At 35.8% G+C, this 18,103-nt stretch overlaps 1 long non-coding RNA gene across 1 annotated transcript; it reads left to right on the top strand.

The window, feature by feature from the left end:
• The first annotated feature begins 16,418 nt into the window (after window positions 1-16,418).
• LOC146936326 (uncharacterized) lies at window positions 16,419-17,192 on the top strand. The gene is made up of 2 exons (XR_015030551.1): window positions 16,419-16,922; window positions 17,004-17,192. It is a non-coding gene; the product is annotated as an uncharacterized LOC146936326 (long non-coding RNA).
• Window positions 17,193-18,103: the final 911 nt, after the last annotated feature.

The following is an 18,103-nucleotide window of genomic DNA, read 5'->3' as shown; positions in this document are numbered from 1 at the left end:
AGATATGTAGAGCCAAGTTGTGGCGTTTCCCTGCTTTGGGGAGCTCATCATCACCGAACCCCAAGCTGTTGCAGGCAATAATATTACTTACTATCCCATCAAATTGATCCACAGAGACTTCGTGGTCAACATAAGCTTGCTCCAGTATCTTCATTAACACCTTCCTGTGAGCTTCTGAGCTCATAAGTAGAGACAAGATGGATATCTTTGATGGGGTTTGTAGCAGCTGGTCAACAATCTTATAGTCACTTTTCTTGATAAGCCTCAGGATTTCGTCCAGATTGGACTCTTCAATAGATTGGCCTGCTGGGCCGGGATTCTTGTCAACAGGAGGAGCAATTGGTGGAGTTATTGTGGCAATAGGTGTCACCACCTTCTTTTGAAACAAGGGTGGACGAACTTTTCCACTTCTCAGAGTTGTAATTTCACCGGCAACATTGTCAACTGTAGCTGGGGATACCAGAGGCACCTCCATCCCGTTTTCAATCATGGTTGCATTGTATTTGTAGGGAATTGCTTTGGTAGAGGTATAAGATACCGGACCAGGTAGCCTGATCACCAAAGGCTCAACATTCTTTGCCTGAGATACACTTTCGACAGGAGAGTCATGGAACACTGGTACAATCACACATACATCACTGGTAATCAAGTACTTGTCATCCATCAGACTCTGGATATCGTCTTGCACAACACAACAACCCATAGGATTCCGAAGACATTCTGAACAAGAAGCATGATCATGTTTGAACAGAGAAGCCTGGCAAAGTTTGACATGTAATGGCACCAAAGGAGTAACGACATTGCGGACATCCAACATGGGATCCTCTTGAGGAACGGGAACCCCTTCAAAGGCCTCAATCATGTTAACAGCAGCATGGTTTGGAAGCGGATTGTCAAGGACATGAGGAACACTGTTCTCGAAAGTCAAACGTCCTTTTTCTATCAGGTCTTTCACGATATATTTCAGAGCAAAGCAACCTTCGACATCATGGCCTTGAGCACCCTGATGGAATTCACATGTTAGGTCCTGATGGAACCTGGGAGGCAATGGATTAGGCGGAGGCTTGCCTGGTCTAGTAACACAGTGTCCCTTAGCCAATAGAGTTGGGAGCAGCTCACCATACCGCATTGGTATTGTTGGAAAAGAAGGTTTGGGTCGGGGACCCTGTTGTTGCTGCCGTTGCTGTTGAGTAGGAGGCTGTTGTTGTGTTTGCTGAGGGATAGCATTGACGGGCATTGGTGGTTGACCCGGTGGTAGAGGATATTGCTGATAAAATGGTGGGAAGAAAGGGTGTTGAGAGTATTGCATGTAGTGATAAGGTAGAGGTAATTGTGTAGCAGCTGCAGATGGGTTACCAGACACCATTCCTACGTCAGATTCTTTCCTCTTGTGATGACCGTTACCGTACTTCTTTGGTGCACTGTTTGAAGATTCACCCTTTTCAAGGACAATAATCCCATCTCGGACAGCCTCTTCTAGGCGAGTTCCCATTGTAACCATATCAGAGAAGTTGTTCGGAGCAGAGACTATCATTCTCTCCTTATATTCCTTCTTTAGAGTCTTCAGGAATGTCTGCGTTAATTCTTCCTCATCAAGTCGAGGAGAAACACGGGCAGCTGCCCCTCTCCACCTCTGAGCGTATTCACGGAAGGTCTCATCTGATTTCTGAGATAGGGCTTTGAGAGAGTCCCTGTTTGGCCTCAGACGGGTATTGAACTCATATTGACCTTCGAAAGCAGCAGCGAGTTCCTCAAAGGTATGGATGTTATCTTTGCTCAGACTAGTGTACCAATCTGCTGCATCATCTGTCAAGCTACTCTGAAAGCAGTGGATCATCAGTGCATCATTGTCGGCGTAGTTAGCCATCTTTCGGACATACCGGATAACATGGTTATGTGGGCAAGAAGTCCCATTGTACTTGTCAAATTCTGGCTCTTTGAATTTCTTAGGAACCTCAAATCGGGATACCAAGCATAGATCACGAGCTTTAGCAGGAGCACCATTGTTTCCTCGGCTAGCCTTGACCTCACGGAGTTCTCCAGCCAACTCCCTTAACTGTCTCTTCATAGCTTCTATTGCGGGATCTTGTCCACGCGGAGTATCAACATCAATCACCTGCTGCACAGTGTGTACAATAGGGTCGGTAACAACAGTGGTTACTTGAGGCATAGCAGTAGACACAGGAACCTGTCCTTGACCAGCAACACCAGAGACACCAGCAGCAGTATTAGGAGAATAGTAAGCTGAGAGGCCATAGGGACGGCCGTTGGGCATAACAAAACGAGCATCAGTAGCCACAGTAGATAGCGGGATAGAGGGAATCACCTCAGCAGTAACTGGAATAGAAGTGGCTGGCTGTTCTTGTGAGGCCATCATAGCGGACATAGCGTCATGAGCCTTGGCCAAGTCTTCTTTCATAGCGGCCAATTCGGCACGGAGCTGAGCATTTTCTTCTTCAAAGTTAGCCATCATCCTTCTCTTGTGAAATCTTGTCTGATGAATTCTATCTGGTTGGTAGACTTTGCGAACACGAGCCACTTTTCAGACTGCGGCGGACAAAACCAGGAGGCAATGAGCACGAGAGAAGTTCTTTGTGGCCAATGAATGCATATGATGCATGAAATGTGTTAATGCATATGCAAAAAGACTCTTTTTGTGTTACCGAAGGGTTTTAGACAAATTATAAACTTGTAAACATTACTAAACAACAATTAACATAAACGGGAATCAAACAACTAACATATAGTTTTACAAGACAGTTTCAACATAAACAAATGGAAATAACAACAGGAAATGGAAATCCTCAAGCATAGGAAGTGGAAGCGTCGTCCTCAGAGTCGGACTCATAGCTGCAGTATCGCGCGTAGAAGTCACGGGCACCCCTAGCCCTCTTAGAGTCTCTCATAAGCAACCTATCTTTCTCTTCAATCTCTCTCTTAGCCTTAGCTAACTCTTTCTTCAGTGTCAAGACCTCATGAGTCTTCTGCTCATCCTTTCCATCCAAAGTCATGATCAAGTTCTCAGCCTCATAGTATCTAGCTCTCCACTGATGCTTCTCCCGACTCTCCATAGCTAGATGTTCCTGATACATCTCCTGGGTAGGTGGGAGTAGAGGCAAAGGCATGGTAGGAACAGATGCAGACACATATCTCATAGAGGGGTAAGGCATACCAATCTCCTCAGCTTGGTTTATCACCCACTGTGTATAGGCCTCATGAGCAATACCGGACCTTACACCCATATGCTTCACTTCTTTCTTCCGAAGCTTAGTCCAAGCTTCCATGAAATCCTCTATAATTCCCGTGGGAGCATTGGAGTAGTGAAAGAAGTAGGGAGCTGTAGCAAGATTGATGGGCTTATCTTTCATCGGGAAACCAAATTGTCGCAAAGCAAGTTCCGGGTTATAGTTAATTCCATCCCGGGTACCAAGAAGAGGTACATTAAGAAACTTTCCACCACCAAAGATAATTTCTTTAACCCTAGAAGCGGGAGTGAGCCAAACCACTTCATTAGGAGTGAGAGCCATAATCCTTTGTGAAATAGACCAATTCTCCGGATTGTCGTGGAAAGACTTCGGAAGGTGCGAAATAAACCACCTATAGAGGAGAGGCACACAACAAAGAATGTATCCACGACCCTTGCCAGAACGATCATGAATAGCATGGTATGTGTCAGCTAGCAAAGTAGGAACCGGATTCTTGGAGCAGAAGATAATAATAGCATTCATGTCCACGAAGCCATCAAGATTCGGAAAGAGAATAAGCCCATAGATGAGAAGTGCAAGAATAGCCTCAAGAGTGTCCTGACAAGTGGTATTGAGGTTGGCTTTCCAAAGGAGATACCCTGAAGTGAACCCTCGGATGCGTGCCTTAGTGACAAGATTCTTGGAGACATCGGTGGTCTTGAGATAGAGATCCTTAGCAATAACCAATGGAGTAGGAGGATTTTCAGGTCCTGAGAAAGGTATCCCCTTAGCAATAGATAAACCCATCAAGGAAGAATAAGCCTCTAGAGTAGGCACCAACTGAAAGTCGGGGAAAGTAAAGCACCGATACTTCGGATCATAGAATTGCACTAGAGTGTGCACAAGCTTCTCATCCACATTAGTATGAAGAATAGGAAGTAAAGCCCCGTAACGACGTCGGAAACCAGTCGGATCCTCAATCTTGAGTGCCAAATCTCTCAAACTAGCCAAATCCACTTCCTTAAACTTGTAAGACTTAGTCATCTTCGTTCCTACAATGTTTACGAATTCAACTTGTCTAAGCCCTTCGATAACAATGCATGACAAAAGTTTTATGCATGTATGCATGTATGCATGAATGCATGATTATGTTCAAGTTCGGAGAAAACATGGTGGGTTGAAGTTCAAAGTCGAGGAGTCATGGGTGGACACGGTGTCCGGTGAATCTAGGGCTTTAGGAAATAGTAACCGGGTTCTAAAAAGGTTCCCAAGTTGCAACCTCTCCGACGTATCTCATGATGTCACGAGACAACACTCGCTCCATGATTATACGTGGAAGGTCTAACTTGAGTGTAGTATCGCGTGACGACTAAAACTCGAGACAACACTCGGTTTAGCCTCCGCACTACATCCTAGAAAAATGGCCATGGATGGGTTTGGTTATCTACAGTTCATAGCATCATAGAACAATTAGAAGTAAAGTGCCTAAACGCGACAACACGCGCCGACAACATCACCCCTAAAATGCCTCAGCTATGTGGGATTGATCGCATAATCCAAAACACGAGGCAACCCCCGGAATGGATTGTCGATTATATCCCTCCTAAATCCTAAGTTCACTCAGCCCGGGTGCAGGACTTTTGATATTCTCACCCCACACGTTTGCAAGAAATTAAACATTTATTCACATAGGAAAGCAAGTAAAGGAAGCAAGTAAAAATACAAGCGCAAGCGTAAAAATAAAGACTAGGCGTAACTCTCGAATTCTCCCCAGTGAAGTCGCCAGCTGTTTTATCTTGGTTTTCGGGTGTCAAACATTGATTACGTTTGAACCTTTTAAACCGGTGATATCTTATTTTTTCTTGGGAAGGGAAAAAGTAAGCAAAACCCTTGAGAATCGAGGTCCGGGAGTTGTTTTCGCTACGGGAAGGTGTTAGGCACCCATAACGACTATAGTATCCTATAGGAACCGTCTTTAATTTCTACGCGTGCGCTTTATTTTTAAATGCTATTTTGAAAGATGATATTTAAACCTAAGAGTTTCTAAGTGAAGAATTGGAGGGAGAAGAATGTTTTTGGATTTTTATTTTAGTTGAATTGAAGGAATTTTGTTCCTTGCCTACGTACCCGTTTAAGGGATCAAATCCACCGTAGTTCTCTTCCAAAAATGTTTTTGTTTTTGTTGGTTGATTTTAAGTTTGAAAATGGAATTTGAAGAATAGAAAGAGGCCTCAAGGGCATAAGATTGTGAAATTGTGAGGTTGGAATTAGTTATTTGCAAAAACAAGTCAAAGTATGATTAAAGTTTGTTGAAATTTGATTAAGAAAATGAAATGAAAAATCAATGGGGTTTTGACCCCAAGGTTTATTGTAAAAAAGATTTGAGTGAAGTTTGTTCATATTTTTGGAAAATGATTTTTCTAAGTATAAATCCTAGGCATACATCTAAACATACAATCCTAAACATACATCTAAACATGCATATTCTAACTACATAGTGATGTGTGTGCATGTGTAGGTGTTTGTGTCGGTGTACATCATTAGAGTCCATTGTCCTTTACATCATACCCTAGATACATTCTATGGCCTCTTTGCCAAGAAAATTAAAAGTGTATAAAGGAAAAATATTACAAAACTCCTAAGTGTTTACATTCTAACTTTGGTACAAATTAAGTTGAAAGAAAGAAATAGAGATGAATATGGGATGAAATGAAGATGCTTATGAAATGATGAAACATGAAATGAAAAGAGTTAGTAGCACATGACAATATCAAAGGAAATAAAGCAAGAGAAACACTAGAATATAAAGGATAGAAAATGAGTGCAAACATGGCTAAAATTTGTTCATAGGATGCAAGAACCATATGACCTATAATTCTCACATTCCAATACATTTTTAAAGGTTTAGAAACAAGTCTTGGAATGGGAATTAAGGCAACATGATTTACTTGGCTTTTTAGAACAAATTTCAAGCATATTTGCATTATTTATTTACTCAAGTGACTTGTAAACTAAGTAATCTATCAAGATTCACAATCATGCAACAATATTAAACACAAACAGTGGTTAAAACCCCATAGAATCAAATGGCATAGGTCACCAATGTTCATCAAGCAATTGGAATTAAAATCAAACAAATTTCTATTCATTTTTTAGCATAAAATACCTCAACATAGTAGGAAAATTAACACCTTATTTTTGACTAATTTTAACATGTGAAAATTGTCACAAAATGCTACAAAACTATCAAGAAACCTATATGAATTTTTTGGGAATTTTTTAAAGGTTTTTTGGACTAAAAAGGTTCAAGAAAATTACTAATTCTAACAAAAATAAAGAAAAAATGCCTCAAGTATTTTTCACAGGCTTTAGCACAAAAAAAGGTCACAAAAATGTTAAGGAAAATATCAATAACACATAGAAAAAGATTCAAAGATTTTTGTGAAGAAAATTGGACAGGTAAGGGTGCAAACAGCAAGAAACAGCACAAACATGCAGGAAAGGGGGGTGCATACAGCAACGCACACAGCATGGGCCTAAGGGGAACGAAAATGGGCTACAGAGGCTGGGTATGGGTCGGTTATGGTTCAACCCATGGGTTGAACCGGTTTGAGGGCATATATATAGCCTGAACCGGTCCAAACTCCCATTTTAACCCTCCTTTTCTCTCTCTAAAGCTTAAAATACTCTCCCTTCTCTCTAGGACTTGCAGATCGGAGAAGAAGGTGGAACGGCGGCCGGACGTTGCTCCGACGCGGTGGTTGGCCATGGCCGCCGCCGTGTCGGAGCTTAAACTCCATTTTTTTTGAAAATTTTTTATACCGGCCTCTTCCTCTTCTCCTCCTCGTTACGGATTCATGCTTAAATTTCACACATCAAGCTTCATATGGCCTAGATCTACAGAAAATGCAAAGAATCAAAACGAGACAAATGAAGAGTGAAATGATGCTTGTTACCTTGTTTCTGAATGCTGGAAGGTTTCAGGACGTTAATCTTTGCTTGATTCATTCACGTTTCGCTCTTTTCTTTCCTTCGACTTGTTTTCAGATTCTTCTTTCACGATCTGGACTTGTTGTTGCGATGTTGTTGCGGTTTGTGATGAAACCCTAGGGTTTTGGATTGATTTTGTTTCGGTCTTTGATGGAAACGGTTTGATCTTGACGAATCTGCTCCCGTTGGACTTGATTCGTTCTTGACACTGGTTTTCTTGATCCTTTCTTCTCTGATTCACCGCAAACTTCGAATTCCTCTTCTTCTCTGATCTAACGCGCCTCTGTGATCGGTGCTGGAGTTTGTTACGCTTCGTAACGAATTCGCACCTTGAATTGCAGGATTGGTGCTGTTCTTGCTCGATGATGATGATGATTCTGAGAGCCTCTGCGAATTTCGTCGAACCTTCGTGATTTTCAATTGAATTCGGTTAGAATTCGTCGAATTTGGAATCTGTTTTGACGAAATGCTTGCTGAAATGGATTTGTTATGGTTGAATTGGTGAAAATTGATGTGAAATTGAACTGATTCTGAGGATTTTGTGGTGATCTTGGTGCGGTTAGGGTTGAAGATGAAGATGAATCTTCATCTTGTTCTTGCTGGTTTTTGCAGATTTTCCTTTTTGATCTGAATGAAGGAGAGAGAGAAAAGAAAAAGTTGTTAGTGCTGAGTTGTTAGAGAGTGAATGGTCCCCTTGACCTTTTGACTGTGATGTGGCTTATATAGCTGATGACTGTACTGCCTGGACCAATGACAAACTGCCATGTGGCGTAACTAACTCTTGGACAAATAAAAGACTGACATGTGGCACTGGACTATGACTTGGACAAAAAATGGACTAAAATGCAATTTTTTTTTTAGGAAAATAAAAATAAAATGAATTAAAATTGGTAATTGGAAAATAACGTAAAGTGAAACGATTAAAATTGACAGAACGGACTAAAACGAACCAATGGCCTAAATGAGGTACTTTAAAGTACCTCTCTGCCGAAATTTCGTGTGAAATGACCAAAATGCCCCTGGGGCTAAAACGACTAAAAATGACTCAGATACGAATTAAAAAAAAAAATGGATTTTTAACAAGGAATTGAAGCAAAGACTCATTCAAGCAAAATTAACAGACTCAGAGACAATTTTTAGGATTTAAACAGGGCTTTAACACATGAAAAGACTAAAATGCCCCTAGGGGCAAAACTGACTCAAAATGACTTCAAATGCAATTTTAAAATGGATTTTGACATAGAATGAAACAGAGACTTATTCACACTACTTGAAAGGACTCAAACAAAATTTTGAAAGACTGAGAGAAATTTGACATAGGAAATGACTAAAATACCCTTGCATGTGAATTTTGCAAATAACATTGAAATAAAATGCAGAGAAAGATGCAATTGATCAGAGACAGTTCAGATGACTCAAGATGCAAGAAAAGAAGAATTGAGCAAGTATTTTTAGGTCCAAAATTAGGGTATAACAGCCAGGTATTAGTAGTGGCACAGCGATTTGTCATGGAAGTGTCGATGTTCATTCAAAAATTGTGAAGAATACCACCACTGTCAAAAAAGATTCAATGAGGCATCTGTCTCTAACAAATTTAAAAATAAAGCTAGGGCTTGGGACATAATCAATGGTATACCCACAAGAATATAAATTATTAATTGTTAACATGAAACAACTTCATTATATAGGGATGTCAGTGGGTATAAAAATCTCTTATAGTTTGATACGAAGGTTTATGCTCAGTTTTAATGAATGACATTATCATCATCATTACATAGTTTTATACCCGGTGCAAGAAATCTCTATAGCACTAATACTTTTGATCGAAAGAATGTCATGTGTTCGATACGGACATCGATGCATGTGATCACATTGAGTTAAATCCTTTTCTTAAATTACCACGATGTCGATGTGTGTGCTTCATAGATAGAAATTAATATCTTTAGACTATAGTAGCATTTTTCTTTATATCAACAAGGTTGTTATACCTTGAAGTGAATGAGTTTGAATTTGGGTTGATGGTTGTTGTATTACATAGTGATAGGAGGAGACATTGAAGATGAACATGTGTGGTTGAATGAGGAAGAGGGAGTTGGCCTCTGTTGGATTAAATGGGAGCAAATGAAGTAAATGAATGAGTAACTTACGTAGTGGCAACAATGTGAGGGAACCAATTTAGAGAGTGTTCTTAACAACATGATAAAGAAGTAATGAATCTTTCTTTTGACAATAAGAAGGGAAGAATCTTGGTCCAAAATGCACTCATTGTGCCGATTAAAAAGAGTAAGAAGTGACGGTTAGAAGAATTTTTGGCAACAATGTGAAGCACTTTAAAGAGTGTCGTTGACAACATTCACACATTTTGCCAAGAATCCATTTTTTGATGGTAAGAGGTAGACAAATTTTGTCAAAGTAAAAAAAGAGAAGTAAAGAATGATATGAGAGGAAGGTGTGAGTTAGACACTATTTTTTTTTTATTTTTATTTTTTATACTTTTTTTTTGGTAGTGGCCGGGGTTTGAACACCGGACCTTGCATATTTTATTTTTTTTATACTTTTTGACATGAGTCAAATTTTTTAAATGAGATCCCATTTCAAAAAATAGCTCTAACGATGATAGTGTCCAACATTTAAACATTCAACAGTCTAAAAATTTGAATAATGTTTGACTTAAAAAAAACTAAAAACAACTTCAATATCTATAGTTACGTCTAGCATGGGTCTAGGTCTAATTTTCACCTTGCAATCCTTAACCTCAGTCTGATGCCATGTTAGATGAGTTTAGATATGATCCCAAAAGGTAAGAGTGTCCAATCACATTACACATCCAATAGTCCGAGAACTTGAGCAATGTGAAACTCCAAACAAACTACAAACAACATCAATACCAACTTCAATAAATTAAACATATACAATATATTTGATCATCAAATTAATAGATAAATAACTTTTTCTTTTAAAAAAAATACTATTTCATATCATTTATATAATTATAACAACTAAATATTATTTACCAAATGTGTCAACAAAGTAAAATTTATTTATTTTTTTCTAATTTTTTTATGACTTATAATAGTGAATATTTATCTTTCAAAAAAAAAAATAGTGAATATTTAATATTTTATGATAAAACGTAAAAAATGAGTATAATACTTATAAACAATGAAAATATGTTTTTATTTATGATATTTTTCCTTAAAATATAGCAGACGTAAATATCTTTTGATTCATAAAAAACATTGTTAATCTATTGATTTGTAGATCAAATATATCAAAACACTCTGATCCCCCCGCTTATGGTTGGTTATTGTCCTCTACTTTGTTTATTTTATTTTATATTTTATTTTCTAACAACATATATAAATTAGAAGGGTTTAATACACACGATCAATCAAAACATTTTAAATTGTCACGTCAATTAAATTATTGCTTTGTTTTTAATTGACGTGACAATTTAAAATATTTTGATTGACTGTGTGTGCAAAATTGTTTTGGACTGTCAACCCGCCACAATTAAACTCAGATTAGAAATAGCATTTTTTGGTGTAATTTTGGGTTTGATTTTGATTATTTACATATTTATCAATCTTTTATTCTAATTTTTGCTTGAAATTCGTAAGCAAATATAACAAATTTGCATTCATGCAGACATTATGCAACAAAAAGCTTTGCATCATATCCTCTAGCCATCCATCGTAACCCTCGATCAAAATAAACATATATTGCATCATATTCTCCAAGCATCTCTCAGTTTCTTTCTACTAAATACTCTCCTAATTCCGGCCACATCACTGACGTTTTTCCCTGCAATGAAGCACATACACTCCTCATATTAGGTGTGTCAGACACACGTCGGTGTCCGACACCAACGTCTATGTTTACACCGAATCATGTCATTTTCTCAAATTACAATCAGTGTCTGTGTCTGTGTCATGTCAGGTGTCCATACTTTATAGGTCCCTGGTCGTGGTTATGAGGACATTTTATGTGAGCTATCATTTTCAATCTCGGGTCTCCATATACTCTCCTTCCCCGTACGTTGTGAATTCTCAAAGTTGATCGGTACATGCTTTGTAGCTTATAAATTAGGGTGATAACATTTCATCTGTCTTTGTTTCGATCTTGCAACAAATTTAATGTGTTTCAGTGTAACGTGGTACTTAGTCAATTTGAAAATGTGTTTTGACTAATTTTCCACGAGAGAGTGATTCACCAATGTATGAAATAACTCATGGTTGTGAAGTCCACTTTGTCGTCGTAACAATTAAGTTAAAATTGATAACACACTTTTTAGTGGCAGTTGCAGTTGAACTCTTACGTGACTTATACTTTCCACCACTTTTTAGTAATAATAATAACAAACATTCTTTTCCTCTAAAAAAAAAAAAAAATCATTCTTTTATGTACCCTCTCGTGTATCAAGTTACTAATAAGTTATAAATGCGTCAGTTAAATCTACGCATAATTTTTTTTTTCCCTTTCCATCATAGGGAAAATCAATTAGAAATTATTAATAAAAAATAATACCCGATATTTTGAAATTTTAAAGATCTGATTTGAATATTATTTAAACTGGATGTTTTGTTTCTAAAACCTCTAATTTGAATATTCAAACTGCATCTTTGAAGCTTTAAAACTTCTGAGTCGATATGCGATCCAGATATTAATAAAGCTAAGTGACTGTATAAAAAAATGTTTTTAATTTGTTAAATTTAAGAGTATTTTGAGAGTACCATGTATTTTGGGGATGTAAGTATATAAATGAGGGGAAGAGAAATGGTCAAATTTTAATAGAAGTGTCGTCACTAATATTGGAAAATTGCTCTTCTCTCATACAAAATTGTCCACTCCACATAAACTGACCAAAATACCTACAACTTGAGTTAACTCACGTTTCGGTATAACCAACGTGGGTTGACTCACGTTCGGTTGAAACTTGTGCTTTTATTTGCTTTTACACATACATGCTGTGAGCCTAAGTGTATATGCCTTTTGTATAACCTCCTAATTGATTCCATAATCATGCATGGTAACTTCTACATGGCATGCTCAAGATGGAACAAACCAGCTTATATGTGTTTTTTTTAGGGAAGCTTGTATGTGTTAGTGCTTCGTTCTTTTGACTCATTTTAGTGCTTAGTAGATTTGGGTATCTATGATGTTTTCCATGAAATAGTAGTATTTTCTCTAAGTCTTTATGTGCTTGTAGTGACATGTCAAACTTAATTTGTTGAAGTTCGATGTACGATATGACATATGGGTTCCTGTTAGGTGCTAAATATATTACAAAAAATGAAAAGGTAAAATGAATTATAGTTAAACTTTGATTTTAACTTATTAACTCCAAGTCCTCTAAAAAAATCATTTACTCTTAAGTAAAAATTTGGAACAACATGGTACGAGGTAGTTATTGTTGTTACTTACTTGGTTGTGATTTGGTTTTGGTGAAAGAAGGTAGAGGAAGAGAAGAGAAGCATGATGAAGTGGAGACATCATGGTTCCCACGTGTTCACTTCTTCTTCTTCTGCCTTTCTTTGGCTTTACCAACACTTTCTTTGGACATCATGATAAGCTTTGGTGAAACATAACTCACGTTGGGGTTGGATGTGAGTTAACTCGCGTGCAACGTGACTTAACTCACGTTGGCTCAACGTGACTTAAGTCATGTTAATGCTACCGAACGTGACTTAAGTCACGTTAAATGTATTTTGGTCAGAACACTTGAGAATGAACACAAATGTATGGAAGAAGAGCAATTTTCCTAATATTGGGTCATTGAAGAATAGTTGTACCTTGTTTACGTTTGGATTTTTGGTTGACATAAATAATTGCTTTATGTTGGAGGTACTTACTTTCCACACCTCCAATACACATTTGAAAACAAAACGTGAATTATTTGCTTACCAATACACTTTCAAAAAATATGGGATTCTTTTAGCAATGTAGGGTGGTCAATGTTAACCCTTCAATGCAAAAAAAATTCACAAAATGTCTCTTTAATTCCACCCAAAAAAATTGAGTCCTTTGTTTATCTCACCTTTTATGTTTCTTCTACTTTCCCTTAATTGAGATTATTATTTACTAGCGATCTTTTGTGATCGTTGGTTTCGATCCCAGGACTAGAAGGTTGGAAGGACATAGGTCCAAACCAACCATCTATCGGGGGAAACCGACTTTGGGATCGAAAATAATCAATTGTAAAATCCAACGACTCTACAACCGATTGCCCTGTACAATGATTCTAGAGGATCATAACACATGTCAAATATTGATAATAATAGCTATTCATGTATGTTTTTTTATTTAAAAAAACTGAATATTCGATCCAATGAACGACTAATTAATTCAAGAGACCAATCCCACTGTCTACTAGCGGAGATCCTCTTCAAAGCATGAACAAAACTCTATATGGACTAGCCTACATAAATTTGTACAAATATTCGAACCTGATACCAATAGAGGAACACACTTCAAAATCTTAAGCCTACACTAACAGGTCAACCCAAGTGCGCATTACTTATTCATGCATGTTTATTTATTTTATTTTTTTTTAAAGAATGCATGTTTATTGTTTAACCAACACTTACTGATTATTGAGTAATTCAGGACCCTCATGACACCAAATCAAGCACTACTTTGATGCTCAATTCCAATGAAGTCCATGCACAAGGTTACAAGCTAGTACCATTGGTTTGTGTCATGGGGGCCAGCTAGTTATATGATCAAGGACATTATGCATAGTAGCCAGCATGGAGGACATAACCTTTCACTAAGAAATGATCCTGAAACTGCTGACACACAGATTGTAAAGTTGAATTCAAAATTATGTGAATCAAACAAAAATAATAATATGAAACTACCATTGTGTAATGTGTTCTATGAGAGGAGCAAAGCAGTGAAAAGAAGTAAGTTGATGCTGTAAAAAGAATTAAGTCAAAACCATTTAGGAAGGTACCACCATTATTATAGTTGGCAATGATGGTAAGATAACATTGACAAGAAGAAAAAACCAAATCATAGTAGGCCAATATGTTTTTTTACTACTTATTTAATTGTAGTGTGCTGAATGAATGAACATATGAAAACATTAATAAAATTATATGGTTTCTTTCCAAGCAGAACATGTTTTTTTCCTAGGATCAAATTGATAGTTAGATGATCTTAAATTAAGTCAATATGATTATAATTTTAATCATAATCATTTTTATCGTAAACTATAACTAAGGTCGATGGTCCCACTTGCGCTCAAGGTTTTAAATAAAGGTCAACGAGTGCAATTGAGGTTGCATCATTTTCATTTGACTTCGATACTCAACAATATTAAGGATTCTGGAACGATCTCAAGTGTTATAGGCTATATATAAATTTTATCGTAAACTTTCACTATGGTCGATGGCTCCCCTTGCACTCAAGGTTTTAAATAGAAGTCTGTGAGTGCAATTGAGGTTGCATCATCTTCATTTGTTCGTGATACTCAATAATATTAAGGATCATGGAACGACCTCAAGCGTTACCATGACCACTATTAAAAACCCCGCTTCCGATCATACCAGCTGTAATTTAAGTTTGTTTGTAAAGTCTTTTGTTATCCTGCTAGGTAACTTTTAATTTGGACCAGTAAACGTTGGGGTCCAACTTGGACCAGTTGAAAGCTGACCTTTGATATATTAATAATTAATACCTACGGTTGAGATTGATTATTTGGTACTTGTTATACAAGTTGAATGATAAGTAAGTCTTGTGTAAGATTGACTACATTGTAACATTTTTGTCATTTTGTAAAAATAGGTTTATGACATGGATCTTTGTCATTTTGAATAACTTATTCTTTAAAAAACTATTTTTACCATTAAAAAACTTAACTTTAAAATAAAAAAATTTACCAATTTTTATCATTGAAAAATTTATTCTTTAAAAACCAATTTTTATCAATTTTTACCATTAAAAAACTTGTTCATTAAAACATTACCATTAAAAAAACTGATTCTTTAAAAAACAATTTTTACCAACACCACAAAGTGGTATTCAAGAATTAGAAGTGTTTAGTGCTTAAAGTGCCTTGTTCGGTAAAACCCTGAAGGTGAAGGAATTATCTAGATCGGTGCCGCGCTTAATTACTACCAGCGTTATATACTGTATACACAACAACTAATTTTGAGTGGTCTGTTTCTGAATCTAGCATTTAATGATTTAATTACTACCCAGCGTTCCTTGATTGTGGAATATCTTTGAGTATATTATGGAAAATCAATTTTACAGCTTACTTGGGATTAATTGGGGAAAAGTTCAAATTAAGACAAACTGTGAATTTGTTGTTCATTATTGCCAAATAGGAAATACAGCAAACCATTCGCAGAACACAAATCAGATGTGAAGATTGGGGGTTTTGAAAGATAACAGTGAATTAATCAAAACCCATAGTTTCCTTGTTTAGTTGCAAAATTGGGTTTTGCATTCATCACCTCATTTTACATCTGAAATTGGTTGTAAGTTAATAGATCTGAAAAAAGTTGTCTCTAAGTTCTAATGAAAAATTCAATTCGAAGCGTTGGGGTTTGTTGGATCTAAACAAAAAATAATAACTTTTTTTTTTTGAGGGAAAAAAATAAAATTAAAAAATAATAACTTTTAAAATTAAATTAAAAAACGGGATTGCTAGTGTGCTTTTGGATAATAAGGTGTATAGTATGCTTTGACTGGAAGGAAACCTACAATAGTAGGTCATTTAACTGGTGTAAGTTGGACCAAAACATACACTGGTCCAAACTAAAAGGACCCATCATGCTATATATAAACTTACTTTAGGTTGATAGTTCTCAATGAGCTTGCATGACCCTTATTCCAAATTTAATTTATATCAAAAAACAAAAGTAGTAATCCATAGCTATATGAAAATATATGATGAGAGAATACATTACTAGATAGTTGCTAGCTTCCTTTTAACCACTGACACACACCAATTGTATTATGTAATTGGATGTTTTTCATATAAGAGGTTAGACAATGTTTATTTTTGGTCATAGCCAAATAGTACCATGTCCTAAAGTGAACATTAAACTTTAACCAGAATAATGCCATAACAAACACATGATGCCAAACTTACAATAATGTTAGGCTTTGGAAATTGAAGGGTATACAAGGTAACTTTTTAATTTTTTCTTTGTTTTATTGTGCTAATAAAGTAACTTTCTATTTCTGATTTACTCACTTAAACCAACTTTATCATAAAATGCAGCACACTACAAGAAACATTACATTTTGCCAGGGATTTTGACAAGGGTTTGAAACCCCTGGCAAATTTGCCAGGGAAAATGCCAAGGAGAACTGCTGGGAAAAGACGTGGGACCCTATGAAGAAAACCAGGGCCAAATCCCTCACTTTATGCAGCCTACCCCTGGTTTTTTTTTTGGCGCCACATTGAATTCAAATTGGGAGACAAGAATCTCTGCAAAATGCAGATGATTTGACTAGTGCATGCAATATGCCAGGGAAAATGCGACGGCCAGGCCCTGGGATGGGATGGAATATCTGCTTTTTGCAGATGAGTTGACCGGTGCTTGCAGAAAACTGAAAAAGCTATGCAAACTGCAAAATGCGAGGGGCACTCCGTCGTATTACCCTTGGCTTTTTTTTTGCCCTATATAAGCATGCACCGGTGCTCATTTGCAGTTAACACTTAGAAAAAATTTCATCTCATTATCTCATATAAACTACTCTTCTCCAGCAACACTAAACCTCTTAAATTTGGTAAAACTCTTTTAACTTATATTTTCATGTTTCTATATTTTGTTACTACTCCACTAATATTTTTAATTTCATTTGTATCAGTGTCAAAGTTATACCACCTCCTGTGTAGATCCTTGCTATAAGCAGCTTGTTCTCTGGATCTGTTATTTGTCAAGTCCCAACAAGTTAGTAGTTTCTTACTTCAAAATAATGTTGTTATACATGCTGGTTGTTGTAGATGATTTTTTTGGATTTGTTATTGTTATTAAATATATGATATTGTTTATTTTTTATGTATATGATGTTATAATTTTTTGCCTGGTAGATCTGTTTTTTTTTCCTGCAAATATATTTTGGATTTTAGGTAATAAATTAGTTTATGTTAGTGAAAAATATTGCAATTAGAGAAAAATATCATATTATTATCTCTGTAATTTTTATTTATGATTTTGAATTTTAAATGCATGTATTGGTATAATATGTATATGTTATTTTTTTAAGGAAATATGTATATGTTATTGTTTTTTGGAAATATATTGTTAGATTAAATTATTTGTAGAAATTATATATGTTTTGATGTTTAATAATAAACTGTAATTTTTTTAAAGAAAAATAGCAACTTTTTCTTAAGAAAAATAGAACCTGTTTATTTTTCTAAGAACATTTCGGTACTGTTAAGACAAAAAATTAATTTCGGTACTGTTTTAAAACCAGTTTATAAATTAAATACTAATCAAAGCCAAGGAAAATAAAAATACTTAATTATTAATTAAAAACTAATCATTGTACGTAAAATTTTATTTTATTTTTTGTGCGTAAAATTTTATTTTATCGTTTTTCATGCCTATTAATTAGACTTAATATTATTAAGTGTGATATTGTTTTATTTATAAGCATTTAATTGTATTATAAAATTAATTTTAAATTTTGTTTAAAATGTATTTTATAAATTAAAATGATTTTTGAAACATTTAATTGTATTTCAAAAATAAATTTGAAAAAAAATCGATTTTTTAATTAATTTAAATACAATTTATTAATTAAAATTATTTTTATAATATTTAATGAATTGATAAAATATTCGTTTTTATAAATAAAACATTTTTTTTTAAAATAATATACACTTTGCCAGGGGTTAAACCCCTCACAAATCCCTGGTTTTTTGCTGATTTGATTTGACCTACCATCAGTCAGTCAGTGCG

This window comes from Medicago sativa, chromosome 3, assembly GCF_051527215.1.
Source record: "Medicago sativa cultivar Bolivia chromosome 3, Bolivia_mono, whole genome shotgun sequence".
In the NCBI taxonomy this organism is placed as follows: domain Eukaryota; kingdom Viridiplantae; phylum Streptophyta; class Magnoliopsida; order Fabales; family Fabaceae; genus Medicago; species Medicago sativa.
Note: the sequence above shows the minus strand (reverse complement) of the source record. Positions and strands in the feature narration are given on the sequence as shown.